The following is a 20,503-nucleotide window of genomic DNA, read 5'->3' on the forward strand; positions in this document are numbered from 1 at the left end:
TCCTCAAATGTAAAATGGGAACAAATTTCAAACCTACCTCACAGAGTTGTTGGCAGGATTAAATGATATAAAGTATATTAAGTTCTTAGCATAGTGCTTGGCTTGGCACAAAGTAAAGGCTCAATCAATGGCAGCCAGGACAGGTCGTCCCCGACTTAATGGCGGGGTTCCATTCTGACGGCTACGTCGTAATTCAGTTCTGACATAAGCTGAATAACTTATTATTATTTAGTTTTCATTATTCTTGTCTTTTATTATCAGTATTTTTATAAATCTGGTCTTTGTCATTGGGGGTTGGCGTAAGAATGAGAACATCAGCGAATTACGCACCACAACATTGCAGGTAGTACATATTACTAACAATAAGATGCACAAAAAAAAAAGAACAGTCGTTAAGTGTGGTTCATCACAACTCAGATATGTCGTAAGTCAGGTTCTACCTGTACAATAGTGGAGTCCCTGTAGGATGCAAAGGCAAACACGTTCACTTGGTAACTGAAAGGTTGGAGGTTGGGGTCCACCCTGAGGTGCCTCAGAAGAAAAGCCTGGTGACCTACTTCTGAAAAATCAGCCATTGAAAACCCTGTGGAGCACAGTTCTACTCTGAGATACAGAGCCTTAGTCTTCACTTACGAGACAAGAGTCTGCTCCGTTACAAACTTGTGCAATAAGTGTTATTTTTCTCAATTTTCAAATGAGAAAAGGAGGTTTTGAGACATTAAGCACTAGGAGTTGCACAAGGTCACATATTAGTGGCTGAGCGAGGATTCAAGCCCAGGGATAATATTGTCTCCCTGGCCTTCAACACAGCAAATACAATGTGAGATGATGGAAGTATGCTTTCGTTGATTGTCAAGTGTCTGAGCTGACATGTCTAAGTTGCCCCGATTCAGCTACGGTTCTGAGAATCCCCTCGAATTGGCAGCTGAGACCCGTGACTTAGAGGAGCTTGTCCCTGGTACCTGGGCTGGAGACCACCGGACACAGCTGTCACTCACCTCGCACGCTGCCACAACAGAGGCAGGAAGCCAGAGAGACTGCTCTAGAGACTTTGATTCTAATCCCAACTCTGTCACTAACTACTTGGCTCTGGAGTGGATTATCTCCAAGGTGCCCTCCCAACTCTAAGCCTCTGTGATTCTAGAATTCAGTCACTGGATACAAGGTAAAATCAGTGTTGTTTGCAAAGGAGAGTGACTTGGCCTTACTACGGACAACTAAAGAAGATGGAAGCTAATAGGGCCACTTGGGATGTATATAGGAAGCTAAAGAAGATCCTGGAGTCCTATTCCTTTAAGAAGAGCAGAGATCCCTGACATTTGGCTTAGAACTGCATAAACCTGAAAGGGGGAGGGGGCAGAAAAGCCCCAGAGTCTAGAGATCCAAAGACAACCTGCCCCTGCAAGATGCAGAAACTCCTAATTGGAGCGGTAGGCGCACCCAGCACCGATCACCCAGGACGTGCCTTTCTGAGCAGCACAGAAGGCAGCCCTTCATTAAATCCGACACCAGGGAATTAATTCAACTCACTGCCGTCACTCTGTCTCTGTCACCCTCTCCCCTCAACAGCCTTTGCTCCTTGATCTTCCACACCTTCATTTCGAAAGTTCTCCTTGAGAAAGGAAGCTTCCCTGGCTGTCACCTGGAGCTATGACTATATTGTAGGCCAGGACACAGGGCCCAGACTGGGAGGGAGCAGGCAGGCAGTGAGGGGGTGGGTGGACAGGCAGATGGACCAACACGCACACATTTTTACAGAAAGAAGGCAAAGAAGGACCAAGGAGGGAGCCTTCCCCACCACCAGCAGGAGGGAGGGTTTGAAAGCTGATGATGACAGCTCACCGGCTCACCGCATTTTAGCTATTCTTAAAGCAGTGACTTTATAATTGAAGTCCCTTCAGGAGGAAGTCATTTGGAGAGGAGAGAAAAAAGCGAGGGTGTGCAGTGAAGCTTCCTGGGCCACTCGGTACTGTCTTGGCACCTCCTCGTGCACTGAAAACCACAGCTTCCAAATTGTTGCCCTCATGTCACACTACCCGCAGTCCTGAAGGCTGAGCCTACTGGCTCCACAAATGGGTGGGTCAGGGCCCCCTGTCCATGGAGGATGGTCACCCCAGCTGTAGACAACCTCCTCTTTTGCCCCAATAGGCTGAATCAATATTACCTTTGTTCTGGTTGTGCTGAGAAGTGGAAACAAGTTGGGGAAGCACTGCCCTTGGGCAGCAAACTCAGGGTCTGCATCCCAGGAAACAGTGCTTCGGAAGTCTGCCATGGTCTCTATGTATGTCCCTGGGCAGCACTTGAGTTTAATTCCTCTTTCTCTATGGAGCCCCCAAAAGATCAGTCCAGGACTCGTGAGGAAATACAGAACCAGGGATAGAGACCATGGATTATGTGAACACGAGTTTGAGAAAAGGGGACATGGGTGGTTCCGGGGCAGAATTCTCTCCTTCCATGAGGGGGACCCAGGTTTGATTTCTGACCACTGCACCTCCTTTGCAGCCATCACCTCTCTGTCAGCGGCAGCTCGTGTGTTGCTATGATGATGAAATTCCAGACTCTGACAGACTAGGAAGAAAAGACTGGCGATCTACTTCCAAAAATTAGCCAATTAAAACCCTAAAGATCACGACCAGTCTCTATAACCAATCATGGAGATGGCACGGCCCAGACAGCATTTTGTTCCCTTGTGCATGGGTGTCTCCATGAGTTGGGGGCTGATTCAACAGTAGCTAACAGCAGCAACAACAGTTTAAGGAAGAACTTCCCTGAAGGAGGGAGGCAGATCTCCCAGGGAAATATTAGAAGCTGGTCCAGACTCCTGGTTGAGGTGAGGGATAGCTAAGGAAACAGCATTAGTATAATAATAGTTTACTGAGCCCTGGTGGTGCAGTGGCTAAAGCCATTGACTGCTAACCAAAAGGTCAGCAGTTCAAAACTACCAGCCGCTCCTTGGGAGAAAGATACGGCAGTCTGCTCCCATAGAGATTTCCAGCCTTGGAAAACCTGTGGGGTCACTATGAGTCGGAATCAACTCAGTGTCAGTGGGTTTGGTTTTTTTGTTTGTTTGTTTGTTTGGATCACTATTTTACACATGAGGAAGTTCTCAGAGGTGTGAAGCTTGCCTGATGTAACCATCAGCCGGAGACTCCCTCCCGGGCCTCCTGCATTGTCAGGCCTGTTCTCTGTCCACTACACCAGAGCTTCCTCCCTCTGGGAGAGTTCCCCTTGGTCAGGAATGCCATGCAGACGACCACTCTTCTTGACTATAATCTAATTGCTGAGTCAAGTCAGAAAGGCAATTTAGTCAGAAAATCAGATTCTCAACTTTCCCCACCCATGGGGGCCTGCAAATGCTATGGGGGCTGACGCTGATGAAACAGGGGGGCACCTGGTGGCAGAGCGAGGAGGATGGGCTGGCAGCCTGGTCCCCATCCCATCATGGGAAGGAGACACTGCACTTGCATCCATCCCACTGAACCCGCACCCACAGCCACCGCTGCACTGGAGAGCCCTGAGGGAAGGCCTGAACCCACAGCCACCGCTGCACTGGCCAGCCCTGAGGGAAGGCCTGAACCCACAGCCACCGCTGCACTGGCCAGCCCTGAGGGAAGGCCTGAACCCACAGCCACCGCTGCACTGGCCAGCCCTGAGGGAAGGCCTGAACCCGCACCCACAGCCACCGCTGCACTGGCCAGCCCTGAGGGAAGGCCTGAACCCGCACCCACAGCCACCGCTGCACTGGCCAGCCCTGAGGGAAGGCCTGAACCCGCACCCACAGCCACCGCTGCACTGGCCAGCCCTGAGGGAAGGCCTGAACCCGCACCCACAGCCACCGCTGCACTGGCCAGCCCTGAGGGAAGGCCTGAACCCGCACCCACAGCCACCGCTGCACTGGCCAGCCCTGAGGGAAGGCCTGAACCCGCACCCACAGCCACCGCTGCACTGGCCAGCCCTGAGGGAAGGCCTGAACCCGCACCCACAGCCACCGCTGCACTGGCCAGCCCTGAGGGAAGGCCTGAACCCGCACCCACAGCCACCGCTGCACTGGCCAGCCCTGAGGGAAGGCCTGAACCCGCACCCACAGCCACCGCTGCACTGGCCAGCCCTGAGGGAAGGCCTGAACCCACAGCCACCGCTGCACTGGCCAGCCCTGAGGGAAGGCCTGAACCCACAGCCACCGCTGCACTGGCCCGCCCTGAGGGAAGGCCTGAACCCGCAACCACAGCCACCGCTGCACTGGCCAGCCCTGAGGGAAGGCCTGAACCCGCATCCACAGCCACTGCTGCACTGGCCAGCCCTGAGGGAAGGCCTGAACCCGCACCCACAGCCACCGCTGCACTGGCCAGCCCTGAGGGAAGGCCTGAACCCGCACCCACAGCCACCGCTGCACTGGCCAGCCCTGAGGGAAGGCCTGAACCCGCACCCACAGCCACCGCTGCACTGGCCAGCCCTGAGGGAAGGCCTGAACCCGCACCCACAGCCACCGCTGCACTGGCCAGCCCTGAGGGAAGGCCTGAACCCGCACCCACAGCCAACGCTGCACTGGCCAGCCCTGAGGGAAGGCCTGAACCCACAGCCACCGCTGCACTGGCCAGCCCTGAGGGAAGGCCTGAACCCACAGCCACCGCTGCACTGGCCCGCCCTGAGGGAAGGCCTGAACCCGCAACCACAGCCACCGCTGCACTGGCCAGCCCTGAGGGAAGGCCTGAACCCGCATCCACAGCCACCGCTGCACTGGCCAGCCCTGAGGGAAGGCCTGAACCCGCACCCACAGCCACCGCTGCACTGGCCAGCCCTGAGGGAAGGCCTGAACCCGCACCCACAGCCACCGCTGCACTGGCCAGCCCTGAGGGAAGGCCTGAACCCGCACCCACAGCCACCGCTGCACTGGCCAGCCCTGAGGGAAGGCCTGAACCCGCACCCACAGCCACCGCTGCACTGGCCAGCCCTGAGGGAAGGCCTGAACCCGCACCCACAGCCACCGCTGCACTGGCCAGCCCTGAGGGAAGGCCTGAACCCGCACCCACAGCCACCGCTGCACTGGCCAGCCCTGAGGGAAGGCCTGAACCCGCACCCACAGCCACCGCTGCACTGGCCAGCCCTGAGGGAAGGCCTGAACCCGCACCCACAGCCACCGCTGCACTGGCCAGCCCTGAGGGAAGGCCTGAACCCGCACCCACAGCCACCGCTGCACTGGCCAGCCCTGAGGGAAGGCCTGAACCCACAGCCACCGCTGCACTGGCCAGCCCTGAGGGAAGGCCTGAACCCACAGCCACCGCTGCACTGGCCCGCCCTGAGGGAAGGCCTGAACCCGCAACCACAGCCACCGCTGCACTGGCCAGCCCTGAGGGAAGGCCTGAACCCGCATCCACAGCCACTGCTGCACTGGCCAGCCCTGAGGGAAGGCCTGAACCCGCACCCACAGCCACCGCTGCACTGGCCAGCCCTGAGGGAAGGCCTGAACCCGCACCCACAGCCACCGCTGCACTGGCCAGCCCAGAGGGAAGGCCTGAACCCGCACCCACAGCCACCGCTGCACTGGCCAGCCCTGAGGGAAGGCCTGAACCCGCACCCACAGCCACCGCTGCACTGGCCAGCCCTGAGGGAAGGCCTGAACCCGCACCCACAGCCAACGCTGCACTGGCCAGCCCTGAGGGAAGGCCTGAACCCACAGCCACCGCTGCACTGGCCAGCCCTGAGGGAAGGCCTGAACCCACAGCCACCGCTGCACTGGCCCGCCCTGAGGGAAGGCCTGAACCCGCAACCACAGCCACCGCTGCACTGGCCAGCCCTGAGGGAAGGCCTGAACCCGCATCCACAGCCACCGCTGCACTGGCCAGCCCTGAGGGAAGGCCTGAACCCGCACCCACAGCCACCGCTGCACTGGCCAGCCCTGAGGGAAGGCCTGAACCCGCACCCACAGCCACCGCTGCACTGGCCAGCCCTGAGGGAAGGCCTGAACCCGCACCCACAGCCACCGCTGCACTGGCCAGCCCTGAGGGAAGGCCTGAACCCGCACCCACAGCCACCGCTGCACTGGCCAGCCCTGAGGGAAGGCCTGAACCCGCATCCACAGCCACCGCTGCACTGGCCAGCCCTGAGGGAAGGCCTGAACCCACAGCCACCGCTGCACTGGCCAGCCCTGAGGGAAGGCCTGAACCCGCATCCACAGCCACCGCTGCACTGGCCAGCCCTGAGGGAAGGCCTGAACCCACAGCCACCGCTGCACTGGCCAGCCCTGAGGGAAGGCCTGAACCCACAGCCACCGCTGCACTGGCCCGCCCTGAGGGAAGGCCTGAACCCGCAACCACAGCCACCGCTGCACTGGCCAGCCCTGAGGGAAGGCCTGAACCCGCATCCACAGCCACCGCTGCACTGGCCAGCCCTGAGGGAAGGCCTGAACCCGTATCCACAGCCACCGCTGCACTGGCCAGCCCTGAGGGAAGGCCTGAACCCGCACCCACAGCCACCGCTGCACTGGCCAGCCCTGAGGGAAGGCCTGAACCCGCACCCACAGCCACCGCTGCACTGGCCAGCCCTGAGGGAAGGCCTGAACCCGCACCCACAGCCACCGCTGCACTGGCCAGCCCTGAGGGAAGGCCTGAACCCGCACCCACAGCCACCGCTGCACTGGCCAGCCCTGAGGGAAGGCCTGAACCCGCACCCACAGCCACCGCTGCACTGGCCAGCCCTGAGGGAAGGCCTGAACCCGCATCCACAGCCACCGCTGCACTGGCCAGCCCTGAGGGAAGGCCTGAACCCACAGCCACCGCTGCACTGGCCAGCCCTGAGGGAAGGCCTGAACCCACAGCCACCGCTGCACTGGCCCGCCCTGAGGGAAGGCCTGAACCCGCAACCACAGCCACCGCTGCACTGGCCAGCCCTGAGGGAAGGCCTGAACCCGCACCCACAGCCACCGCTGCACTGGCCAGCCCTGAGGGAAGGCCTGAACCCGCACCCACAGCCACCGCTGCACTGGCCAGCCCTGAGGGAAGGCCTGAACCCGCATCCACAGCCACCGCTGCACTGGCCAGCCCTGAGGGAAGGCCTGAACCCGCACCCAGAGCCACCGCTGCACTGGCCAGCCCTGAGGGAAGGCCTGAACCCGCACCCACAGCCACCGCTGCACTGGCCAGCCCTGAGGGAAGGCCTGAACCCGCATCCACAGCCACCGCTGCACTGGCCAGCCCTGAGGGAAGGCCTGAACCCGCACCCACAGCCACCGCTGCACTGGCCAGCCCTGAGGGAAGGCCTGAACCCGCACCCACAGCCACCGCTGCACTGGCCAGCCCTGAGGGAAGGCCTGAACCCGCACCCACAGCCACCGCTGCACTGGCCAGCCCTGAGGGAAGGCCTGAACCCGCACCCACAGCCACCGCTGCACTGGCCAGCCCTGAGGGAAGGCCTGAACCCGCACCCACAGCCACCGCTGCACTGGCCAGCCCTGAGGGAAGGCCTGAACCCGCACCCACAGCCACCGCTGCACTGGCCAGCCCTGAGGGAAGGCCTGAACCCGCACCCACAGCCACCGCTGCACTGGCCAGCCCTGAGGGAAGGCCTGAACCCGCACCCACAGCCACTGCTGCACTGGCCAGCCCTGAGGGAAGGCCTGAACCCGCACCCACAGCCACCGCTGCACTGGCCAGCCCTGAGGGAAGGCCTGAACCCGCACCCACAGCCACCGCTGCACTGGCCAGCCCTGAGGGAAGGCCTGAACCCGCACCCACAGCCACCGCTGCACTGGCCAGCCCTGAGGGAAGGCCTGAACCCGCATCCACAGCCACCGCTGCACTGGCCAGCCCTGAGGGAAGGCCTGAACCCACAGCCACCGCTGCACTGGCCAGCCCTGAGGGAAGGCCTGAACCCACAGCCACCGCTGCACTGGCCAGCGCTGAGGGAAGGCCTGAACCCACAGCCACCGCTGCACTGGCCAGCCCTGAGGGAAGGCCTGAACCCACAGCCACCGCTGCACTGGCCAGCCCTGAGGGAAGGCCTGAACCCGCACCCACAGCCACTGCTGCACTGTCCAGCCCTGAGGGAAGGCCTGAACCCGCATCCACAGCCACCGCTGCACTGGCCAGCCCTGAGGGAAGGCCTGAACCCGTATCCACAGCCACCGCTGCACTGGCCAGCCCTGAGGGAAGGCCTGAACCCACAGCCACCGCTGCACTGGCCAGCCCTGAGGGAAGGCCTGAACCCGCATCCACAGCCACCGCTGCACTGGCCAGCCCTGAGGGAAGGCCTGAACGCGCACCCACAGCCACCGCTGCACTGGCCAGCCCTGAGGAAAGGCCTGAACCTGCATCCACAGCCACTGCTGCACTGGCCAGCCCTGAGGGAAGGCCTGAACCCACAGCCACCGCTGCACTGGCCAGCCCTGAGGGAAGGCCTGAACCCACAGCCACCGCTGCACTGGCCAGCCCTGAGGGAAGGCCTGAACCCACAGCCACCGCTGCAATGGCCAGCCCTGAGGGAAGGCCTGAACCCGCACCCACAGCCACCGCTGCACTGGCCAGCCCTGAGGGAAGGCCTGAACCCGCACCCACAGCCACCGCTGCACTGGCCAGCCCTGAGGGAAGGCCTGAACCCGCACCCACAGCCACCGCTGCACTGGCCAGCCCTGAGGGAAGGCCTGAACCCGCACCCACAGCCACCGCTGCACTGGCCAGCCCTGAGGGAAGGCCTGAACCCGCACCCACAGCCACCGCTGCACTGGCCAGCCCTGAGGGAAGGCCTGAACCCGCACCCACAGCCACCGCTGCACTGGCCAGCCCTGAGGGAAGGCCTGAACCCACAGCCACCGCTGCACTGCCCAGCCCTGAGGAAAGGCCTGAACCCACAGCCACCGCTGCACTGGCCAGCCCTGAGGGAAGGCCTGAACCCGCACCCACAGCCACCGCTGCACTGGCCAGCCCTGAGGGAAGGCCTGAACCCGCACCCACAGCCACCGCTGCACTGGCCAGCCCTGAGGGAAGGCCTGAACCCGCACCCGCAGCCACCGCTGCACTGGCCAGCCCTGAGGGAAGGCCTGAACCCGTATCCACAGCCACCGCTGCACTGGCCAGCCCTGAGGGAAGGCCTGAACCCGCACCCACAGCCACCGCTGCACTGGCCAGCCCTGAGGGAAGGCCTGAACCCGCACCCACAGCCACCGCTGCACTGGCCAGCCCTGAGGGAAGGCCTGAACCCGCACCCACAGCCACCGCTGCACTGGCCAGCCCTGAGGGAAGGCCTGAACCCGCACCACAGCCACCGCTGCACTGGCCAGCCCTGAGGGAAGGCCTGAACCCGCACCCACAGCCACCGCTGCACTGGCCAGCCCTGAGGGAAGGCCTGAACCCGCATCCACAGCCACCGCTGCACTGGCCAGCCCTGAGGGAAGGCCTGAACCCACAGCCACCGCTGCACTGGCCAGCCCTGAGGGAAGGCCTGAACCCACAGCCACCGCTGCACTGGCCAGCCCTGAGGGAAGGCCTGAACCCGCACCCACAGCCACCGCTGCACTGGCCAGCCCTGAGGGAAGGCCTGAACCCGCACCCACAGCCACCGCTGCACTGGCCAGCCCTGAGGGAAGGCCTGAACCCGTATCCACAGCCACCGCTGCACTGGCCAGCCCTGAGGGAAGGCCTGAACCCGCACCCACAGCCACCGCTGCACTGGCCAGCCCTGAGGGAAGGCCTGAACCCGCACCCACAGCCACCGCTGCACTGGCCAGCCCTGAGGGAAGGCCTGAACCCGCACCCACAGCCACCGCTGCACTGGCCAGCCCTGAGGGAAGGCCTGAACCCGCACCCACAGCCACCGCTGCACTGGCCAGCCCTGAGGGAAGGCCTGAACCCGCACCCACAGCCACCGCTGCACTGGCCAGCCCTGAGGGAAGGCCTGAACCCGCATCCACAGCCACCGCTGCACTGGCCAGCCCTGAGGGAAGGCCTGAACCCACAGCCACCGCTGCACTGGCCAGCCCTGAGGGAAGGCCTGAACCCACAGCCACCGCTGCAATGGCCAGCCCTGAGGGAAGGCCTGAACCCGCACCCACAGCCACCGCTGCACTGGCCAGCCCTGAGGGAAGGCCTGAACCCGCATCCACAGCCACCGCTGCACTGGCCAGCCCTGAGGGAAGGCCTGAACCCGCACCCACAGCCACCGCTGCACTGGCCAGCCCTGAGGGAAGGCCTGAACCCGCACCCACAGCCACCGCTGCACTGGCCAGCCCTGAGGGAAGGCCTGAACCCGCACCCACAGCCACCGCTGCACTGGCCAGCCCTGAGGGAAGGCCTGAACCCACAGCCACCGCTGCACTGCCCAGCCCTGAGGAAAGGCCTGAACCCACAGCCACCGCTGCACTGGCCAGCCCTGAGGGAAGGCCTGAACCCGCATCCACAGCCACCGCTGCACTGGCCAGCCCTGAGGGAAGGCCTGAACCCGCACCCACAGCCACCGCTGCACTGGCCAGCCCTGAGGGAAGGCCTGAACCCGCACCCACAGCCACCGCTGCACTGGCCAGCCCTGAGGGAAGGCCTGAACCCGCACCCACAGCCACCGCTGCACTGGCCAGCCCTGAGGGAAGGCCTGAACCCGTATCCACAGCCACCGCTGCACTGGCCAGCCCTGAGGGAAGGCCTGAACCCTCATCCACAGCCACCGCTGCACTGGCCAGCCCTGAGGGATGGCCTGAACCCGCACCCACAGCCACCGCTGCACTGGCCAGCCCTGAGGGAAGGCCTAAACCCGCACCCACAGCCACCGCTGCACTGGCCAGCCCTGAGGGAAGGCCTGAACCCACACCCACAGCCACCGCTGCACTGGCCAGCCCTGAGGGAAGGCCTGAACCCACAGCCACCGCTGCACTGCCCAGCCCTGAGGAAAGGCCTGAACCCACAGCCACCGCTGCACTGCCCAGCCCTGAGGGAAGGCCTGAACCCACAGCCACCGCTGCACTGGCCAGCCCTGAGGGAAGGCCTGAACCCGCACCCACAGCCACCGCTGCACTGGCCAACCCTGAGGGAAGGCCTTGCCCTATGAGTAGGAAAAGCCCTGCTCTCTGGGAACGAACGCCATGGAGAAGTGAAGGAGAAGACAGCTTACTATTACGAGTTTTCTTACTCTGTCATTTTGTGTCATACTGTGGTGTCTTGCATGTTGCTATGATGCTGGAAGCTATGCCACTGGTATTTTGAACAGCAGCAAGGTCACCCAGGGTGGACAGGATTCAGTGAAGCTTCCAGATTAAGACAGACTAGGAAGAAAGGCTTGGTGACTTACTTCTGAAAAATTTCCATTGGAAATCCTATGGATCACAAGAATATATATTGTCCTGCACAGTGCTGGAAGATGAGCCCTCTAGGTTGGAAAGGCACTCAAAAATACACAGTGGCCGCAACAACGGACTTAAACACGCCATTGATGGCGAAGATGGTGGAAGACGGGCAACGCTTCATTCTGTTGTACACAGCGTCACCCTGAGGTGGAGCCGACTCAGTGGGAACTAACAACAACGACGAATACATTCATACGCCCCAACCCACTCTTGGAAATTTTGTGAAAAATTCAGAAGACCCTCCGAATTCTCCCTGTTAGCAGGGTGGATGGGGGAAGCGGGAAAGAGGTACACTGGGCACCTCTCAGAGACGGGACTGCAGCCTCGGTTCAGATTGGGGACAGGGAGGAAGGTTTGGGGACATGGCACGCACCTAGTGGGCTCGTAGGGACACAGATGCCTTCCTGTGATGCATGTCATCCATTTCCCAAGAAAACTTCAGGGAAGCCTGTAACACGCATTTGAGCGTGGGCTTTTTATAAAATCAGGAAGGAGGCTGAGTGGACACATGAGTCAGCATCAGGGTGGAGATGAAGAAGCGCCCCCAAAACACAGAGTAAAGAGCAAGGAGTAGAGAGTTGGGAAACTGGAGCCAGTAATGACTATGGAAGCATCAGCTTTCCTGAGGACTTGCCGATATCTTGGGGAGGATGTGGGATATCAGGGGCTTCCTACTGATATCTGACTTAGGGAAAAATACTATTATTCTTACCTTACAAATGAGAAAGTTGCAATGTTTAGGTAAAGGACCCAGAGCTGTTATTACAAACCAGTAAGCTCAGAAGGAGCCAGCGCCATGAGGCGGCTGATGAAAAGCCTGGTCCTGGGCTGCGCTGGTCAAAAACAGCTTGGTCAGACCCAGGAAGGGGCGACGCCGTTTCATACGCTCTGTTCCCGCCGTCTGCAGTGTGGGGCACGCACTCTGGCCCTGGGTTTTGAGGAAGGCATTGACAGAGGTGGCACCCAGGATGAAATCAGACCAAATCAAATCGTAAGAAGGATTGCTGCAGAAACGGGGTTGCTTTAGCCAGGAGAATGGGAGACTGGGGGGAGGCAGGGGCACAGGAGAGGATGAGAGGCTCTTCCAGCAGCCTAGGGGTGCCACAGAGCGAGCAAGGCAATGGGTTCTGTGTGAGTTCAGGGGTGGAGGGAGCAGCAGGAAGAGGACTAGCGGGATGAATCTCATGAAAGCAAATTTTAGCCCAATGTAAGAAGGAACCTCATAAAGGGGGAACTTCCTAAAACAGCGACAGCAGCAGCTACCTTGTGGTACCTACACTTAAACACGGCTTTTCAGTTTTCAAAACCACTTCATATTCAGTCTTCTTGATACATAATCATTGTAAAAGAAAAAAAGACTCACAAAATTTAGGAAGCTATAAAAAAGAAAACGGAAGTCATTCCTAATCCCACTTCCCAGAGTAAAAAGAATAATCATTAATTGCCTTAAAGTACTTCTTTCAAGATGTCCATCTGTGATACAAAAAATACACACATACGTGTATTTTTTAACCATTTGGGATTAATCCTACCATATATACATATACATATACATATACATATACATATACATATACATATACATATACATATACATATACATATACATATACATATACATATACATATACATATACATATACATATACATATACATATACATATACATATACATATACATATACATATACATATACATATACATATACATATACATATACATATACATATACATATACATAATACGTACATAAAAACCAGTCAAACCAAACTCATTGCCATCGAGTCAATTCTGACTTACAGCGATCCTATAAGACAGAGTAGAGCTGCCCCATAGTTTCCAAGCAGTGCCTGGTGGATTTGAACTGCTAGCCTTTTGGTTAGCAGCCATAGCTCTTAACCACTATGACACCAGGGTTTCTAATACATACATATGTATGTACATATATAAAATGTTTTTTCTCTGAACATCATATTATGATCTTTTTTCTCATACAATAAAAAATGTATTGAAAATATTTCTTTGTATTGTTGTACCATAAATTATTTAATCATTCCCCTATTATTGGCTATTTAGGATTTTTTATTTTCACTCTTGTAAATAACATTGCAGTTAACAGAAATTTTCATTGCCATCTTTGATGACTTCTTCAGGATAGAGCCCTAAGGATAAGGGCACTTTAAGGCTTCAGATGCATACTGCCAAACTGCTTTCCAGAAAGTTTGCACCACATCTGCAGAGTGTGAGTATGCCCAGCTACCCATACCATGCCAACAGCACCTCAAGGTTTTCCTAAGGAGTTCCACTCAAGATGAAATTCGATACGTAACTTTTCAGGGGCATACGTTATATGGCTACTTGTGAGAAACCAGGCACAACCTATTTTGGGCACACACACCCTGATACCCATACTAATTCTGTGTTCTTTGTAAACTCTGAGGACACTTACTGACCTTAGAGGATCTAATACCAATCCACCCTACCGAGAATGAGACAAACTCCCTCATCAAGCAGGAGGCAGGGTGTATTCTCTAGTAGGATGCCTCTTGAGATCTAGGTATCAGGCCCAATCAAGACCACAAATTGCATCTCTAAAATAAACAATGTATTGGACCCCATAGGAGTCCCTGAGTAGTGCAAATGGTTAACATGCTCAGCTGCTAACCAAAAGGTTGGCAGGTCAAGTCTACCCAGATGCACCTCAGAAGAAAGGCCTGGCTATCTACTTCCAAAAAAAATCAGCTATTAAAAGCCATATGAAGTACAGTTCTACTCTAATACACATGGGGTCGCCATGAGTCGGGGTTGACTTTCTCGGCAACTGGTTTGGGATTGGACTTCATGATTCCCAAGGCCCCTTCTAGCCCTGATGAACTAATTCTACCATCTGTATGGGCCACCTGGGAACACGGGCCTGTAAGAGGGTGGGGGAAACAGAAGAAGGGCCAAAAAAAAAAAAAACCAAACCCAGTGCTGTTGAGTCAATTCTGACTCATAGCGACCCTCTAGAACAGAGTAGAACTGCTCCATAGAGTTTCCAAGGAGCACCTGGTGGATTTGAACTGCCAACCCTTTGGTTAGCAGCCGTAATACTTAACCGCTATGCCACCAGTGTTTCCAGAGGAAGGGCAGTACAGGGGAAATCACTGTTTCAGGTATTTCCACCCCAGATATACTGAATCAGAATCTACATTTTAACAACATCCCCAGGCGATTCTTATGTATAATAAACTTTGTGAACTACTGCTCTGCTAGTGCCTCTCAGAATTGGTCCCCAACCAGCAGCATTAGCATCACCTGGGAGCTTGTTAGACCGGGGTTAGAGCCAGAACACACCAGTTCCAAGCCCCGGATTCAGGGGTGGTGCTTCTAAGAAAGTCACAGCAAAAAGGCAGCAGCTGGGATCCCTGCCCTGCCCTCTGCCCAGCCCACCCTCTGTTCTCCAGCCCCAGGGCAGCTCACGCCCAGCCGGGCAGGTGGGCCAGGAGATCACCTTTCTCTCTCAGGTTTCCCTGTTTGCAAGGACCTTGCTTCCAGCTTTCTCTTGTAATTTGAGCTGAATTGGGAGTAGGCCTCTCAATGTGGATAATTATCTGGGCCTTTCTCCCAAGTCACTTTTCCCTACCTTGCGGCCGCTTGTCTGACCAACTGCCCCTCAGGAAAGAGGAACAGAGCCTATCAGGACACTGTGGTTCCCAGCTCTTCTGAGATCGGCAGAACAAGGAGGCCTCGCAGCCCCATAAATACTCCCAGTATTCTTAATTTTCAGCAGCCTCATGCTGGGCCTCCAGACTCCCTTTAAACAGGAAACAGATTATAACGGGATCCCAAGGCAGATACATTTCCCTCCTCTCATATTTACACCACTTTTAACTGCCGCTTTTTAACAACTATTGAGCACCAACCCAAGGTGGCCGGGGGAAGAAAAGGGGGCAGGAAAACAGGTCACTGAGGGCAGAGCTGGAACATAAGTATATGCACCTGCCTTCTCCCCAGCACACCCACACCCACCTCAGGATCTGTCCCCAAATCTCGCTTTTGCCAAAAATCTCCTCCCTCTGCACTCCCAGTCCCCGATCCTACCATGACGCAAACCAAAAAGAATCAAATCCTCTGTCCTCGAGTCAATTCCAACTAATAGCGACCCTAGAGGACAGAGTAGAACTACCTCCTTAGTGTTTCCAAGGAGCACCTGGTGGATTTGAACTGCTGACCTTTTGGTTCACAGCCATAGCACTTAACCACTACACCACCAAGGTTTCCAAAATGCTCATAGGAAAGGATAAAAATAATATTTTCTGCTATATTTCTTTCTACTATTTTTTCTTTTTGCTCTTTTTTGCTAAGTTTCCTTCAGATCTTTTTAAAAAGGAATTATTTTAAGAAATAAGATATGCTATAAACACTTATATTTCCTTCCATGAGCCCCCTGCCTCCTCCCTGAGAGGTGAGCACTAGCTAACCATGCTGACAGCTCCACTGCTAACCAAAAGGTTGGCAGTTCGAATCCACCAGCCAATCCTTGGAAACACTATGGGGCAGTTCTATTATGTCCTATAGGCTAGCTACGAGTTGAAATCTACTCGATGGCAATAGGTCTGGTTTAACGAATTAGTTCACCCATAGAAGCAGCCCTGGTGGCACAGTGGTTTAGCACTCAGCTGCTAACTGAAAGGTTGGCAGTTTGAACCCACCAGCTGCTCGGCAGGAGAAAAACATGGCAGTCTGCTTCTGTAAAGATTACAGCCTTGGAAACCCTATGGGGCAGTCTACTCTGTCCTGTAGGGTGGCTGTGAGTTGGAATCGACTCAACAGCAGTGGGTTTGAGTTTTGGTTTTGGGTTAGTTTATGCAGAAGGAGCCCTGGTAGCACAATGGTTAAGGGCTCAACTGCTAACCAAAAGGTTGATGGTTCAAACCTACTCAGTGGCTTTGCAGGAGAAAAGCCTGGTGATCTGCTTCTATAAGATTACAGCCAAGAAAGCCCTATGGGGTGTTCTACTTTGCCACATGGGGTTGCTGTGTGTCGGGATCAACGTGAGGACACCCAACAACAACAGTTCATGCATTTTCCCAGCAGTACAGTATTTTCACTGTATGAATATAACAGATTTAATTTATCCATATTGGTTTCCAAGGTTTTGCTATCACTAACACAGCGGCAGTGACTATTCCTGTCCATGCCTCTTTGTGTACAGGTGCAAGAGTTCCTTTTCAGAATTGTGGTTGAAAGCCTTAACCACTGTACCTTTGAACATGGCCCTCTTTGGAAGTAGGGGCTTCCTTTTGTTATGTTAATGAGCTCATACCAGTGTAAGGTGGGTCCTAAACCTAATCACTTCTGAATTAAAAAAAAAAATAACAAAAAACCATTGCCTTCAAGTCTGACTCATAGCAACCCTATAGGACAGAGTAGAACTGCCCCATACAGTTTCCAAGGAGCGCCTGGTGGTTCAAACTGCCGACTTTTTGGTTAGCAGCTGTAGCACTTAATCACTATGCCACCAGGGTTTCTGAATGGTGTCCTATAAAAAGAGCAGAATAGACACAGAGACACAAATGGGGGAGATGCTATGTGATAACAGAGGCAGACAGATCAATAATCAGCAAAAGAACTCCAAGGATGGCCAGCAGCACCCAGAAACTAGGAGAGAGGCCCACAGAAGGAATCGACACAGCTGTGACCCTCATTTGAACTTTTAGCCTCCAGAACTGTGAGAAGATAAATTTCTGTTCTCCAAAGCCACCCACGGTGGTATTTTTGTCACACTGGTCCTAAAGGAAATGAAGATGTGACTATAAATTTATTGGCTCTCTTTTCTTAACGTATCTGTCTTTCTCACCTACAGACTGAATGCTCCTTACGGGCAAAGAGCTGCCACCATATCCCTGGTACCCAGCACAGTGCTGGGTGCATGGTACCCAGGAAAATGTGTGAAAGTGGATTGCACTGAAAGGGATCTTAATGATCACCTGTACAAGCCCCCTCATTACAGATGAGGAAACTGATAATCAGAGAGAAATCATAAAGTTACTTAGGGATAGGGCTGGAACCTACCCTCCCCACTTTTCTAGCCATACCCCTATTACCCTCTGGGGAGCTGGTGACTACTAGAAAAATGATCCAAAGGAAGAGAGGGCAGAGGCAGAGAGGGGCTTGAAGAGGTCACACCAGGACACCTGGCCTCCAGAGTGGGGCCTCACACTCACGCCTAGCTCTGGCCCTCAGACTGAGGCATGAAGGCTGAACACCTGGACTTAAGATGAAGTCTCACAGCTGGACACCTTCGGATGTCCTCAGAGCTGGACACCTGGCCCCCAGACCAAGGCCTGCCTTTGATGGTCTTCCCTTCCTCCTCCTCAGACAGTCTGGTCCCATGGAAGAGCCAGGAACCAGGAGGTCCCTTCTCATGGCCTAGAGACGAACAACAGACTCTGGAGCCAGATGGCTTGGGAATGAATCTCACTGTACTTCTTACTTGCCCTGTGACCTTGGGCAAGTTTCTTGACCTCTCTGTGCTTCATTTTCTTCATCTGTAAAATGGGATGATAACACAGCAGTACCGGGAGGACTAAAGGCTTAGTTTGTGTCACTCAATCTGTAAGTGCCTGGCACATTGTAAGTGCTGTGTGAGTGCTTTATCATGACCCTCTAGATCCCACACAGCTCCCCAGTGCAGCATCAATGCGCTCACACAGCAGGGCCTCATCTCTCACTCTGACTCTACCTGGGCAAGGCATTTATCTTAGCCTCAGTCTCCCTATCTGAAAATGGGGATGATACCACCTGTCACAGAATAAATTGAGATCAAACAACGCAGAAAGGCCTTGACAAGGTAAGCTCATGAACTAGACATGGAGTGATATTACTGCTGTGGGCAGGTACTTCTCCATTCATCTTGGCCCATGAGCCAGAAGAAAGAGAAAGCACTCTGCCTTTAAAATGGACGATCACATCTCTGAAAATGACTAGTATAGTGTCTGGGCCATAGTCCAGATGCCGAATAAATGCTGGCCCGTGGGGCTCCCTCTCTTCCATCACAAGTTTTTTTCCTTTTCCCTAGTTCCTGGCCACTGCACCTCAAGTACAGCCACCACCCATCTGTCAGGGGAGCATGTTGCTATGATGCTCAACAGGTCTCAGCAGAGCTTCCCGATTATGACAGAATACGAAGAAAGACCTGGCGATCTCCTCCTGAAAATCAGCCAGTGAAAACCCTATGGATCAGAACAGTCCAATCCCGTCGCTCATGGGGTCACCATGAGTCAGGGGCCAACTGAACAGTCTAGGAGGAATTCCAGAGGCAGCAGAGTAAATTCACAGGAGCTCCCTGAGCCTGTTTGCTCGTCCATAAATGGGGATCATTGTTTCCACACTACACAAAGTCATTATGAGGATTAAATCGTAGCATCTATGAAAGTGTGCTGTAAACTGTGGTTGTTAGATGCCATCGAGTCGATTCCAACTCAATGTGACAGAGTAGAACTACCCCAGGGGCTTTCCTAGGCTATAATCATTATGAAAGGGGCAGTGGTTAAGGTCTCAGCTGCTAACTGAAAGGTCGGTGGTTTGAACCCAACAGACACAATGCAGGAGAAAGATGCTTCAGACAACAGGTTTGGTTTTGGTTTTTGGTAATCTTATGGAAGCAGATCTCCAGGTCTTTCTCTTGTAGAGCCACTAGGTGAGTTCAAACAACCAGCCTTTTAGTTAGCTCCTGAGCCCTTAATCATTTGCGCCAGCAGGACTCCAAAGCCTAGTATAAATTTAACTCATTAATACTATAAAAAAAGAAGGACCGTTTAGTTTGCTTTAGATCCCCATGCTGCTCAACTCCAGGTGTGGCCTTGCAGGGCCCTTGCTCCCACAGGCTCTCTGACAAGCTCCCATACACACCTTGCCAAGCTCTGGGTTATGGGAAAGCAGCCCGAGGAGGGGGCAGGAATGAGGTGGGAGCGTGGGCTGTGGGGGTGAGGTTGCTCTGGTGCCTGCCAGCCTGAGGACCCCCAAGTGATGACTCCTGGGAAATTCTGCCACAAGGCAGAGTCCAGGAATGTTCTCCAAGTTCCTGGGAACATCCTTGCTCATGGAAGACCAACCCGCAGAAGTCCTTCCAGACCATTCTCCACTCAAAACCTTCAATGGCTCTCCACTGCCCTTTAAATTACATACGGCACCTCAGTGCAGCATCAATGACACTGCACCCTCAGATATATCTCGAGCTTCAGCCACCCGAGGCTCTCTTTCCCCCAGGAGTGCGGCCTCTGTTCTCCTCTCTCCAGGAAGTTACGCCCATGCTCTTCTTTACTTAGGACAGGGGCTCACAATCTAGACGTTCACTGGAATCGCCTGCAGGACATACAGATCCCTGGATCCTCTCCCCAGGGATCCTGATTTGTTTGTCCTGGGGCTGGGCCTGGACATTGGTGTTTTGTAACAGCTCCCCAGATGATTCTAAAGTTGAGCGCTGACTGGCCTAGAACACTTTCTCCTCTAGAGCTCAGCCTGCCAAAACTGATCCTTCCTCCAGGACCACTCGAAATGCCCCTTCTTACATGCAGCCTTCTCTAATCACAGAAGGTGTGTCTCCCCGCTTCCACTCCCCTGGAGAATGTGATACTTGTCTTGCATCCTGCTCACCCTCTGCCTTGTGTTGTGGTCATCCTATCCCAAGCTCATCTTGCCTGTTAGACAGCAAGCTTCTCGAAGACAGGCACAGTGTCCCCCCACCCTTCCTAACACCTAATAAACTGGTTGCCACAGAGATGATTCCGCCTCATGGTGACCCCATGTGTGCCAGAGTGGAACTGTGCTCCGCAGGGTTTTCAGTGGCCGATTTTTCAGAAGTAGACCACTAGGCCTTTCTTCCAAGGTGCTCTGGGTAGATTCAAACCACCAAGCTTTCAGTGAGCAGGCAAGTGCTTAACTGTTTTTACCACCCAGGGACATGTAACACCTGATAGGCCTTATTAAATTGTGATTGATCTAAGGCTGCCCATAAATTCCTAAAACCTAGCACACCCTTGCTCTTGCCCAGGGGAAGGCAATTGTCCTCTTTGTTCATGAGAAATGGCCAATATTTGAACACTAAAGGCCCTAGCTCATTCAGACACACTCCTGAGCTAGACACTCCCACAGTGATCCCCTTTCACATAGACAGGTGTCTGTTTCAGCTCTCT

General features: G+C 55.3%; 1 protein-coding gene across 2 annotated transcripts in view; it reads right to left on the minus strand.

Annotated features, from left to right (window-relative positions):
• DSCAML1 (DS cell adhesion molecule like 1) overlaps positions 1-20,503 on the minus strand; it is a 422,409-nt gene that overhangs the window by 362,016 nt on the left and 39,890 nt on the right. The gene's annotated exons all lie outside the window — the stretch shown is intronic.

The sequence above is a fragment of the Elephas maximus genome, chromosome 17, assembly GCF_024166365.1.
Source record: "Elephas maximus indicus isolate mEleMax1 chromosome 17, mEleMax1 primary haplotype, whole genome shotgun sequence".
Taxonomy (NCBI): Eukaryota; Metazoa; Chordata; class Mammalia; order Proboscidea; family Elephantidae; genus Elephas; species Elephas maximus.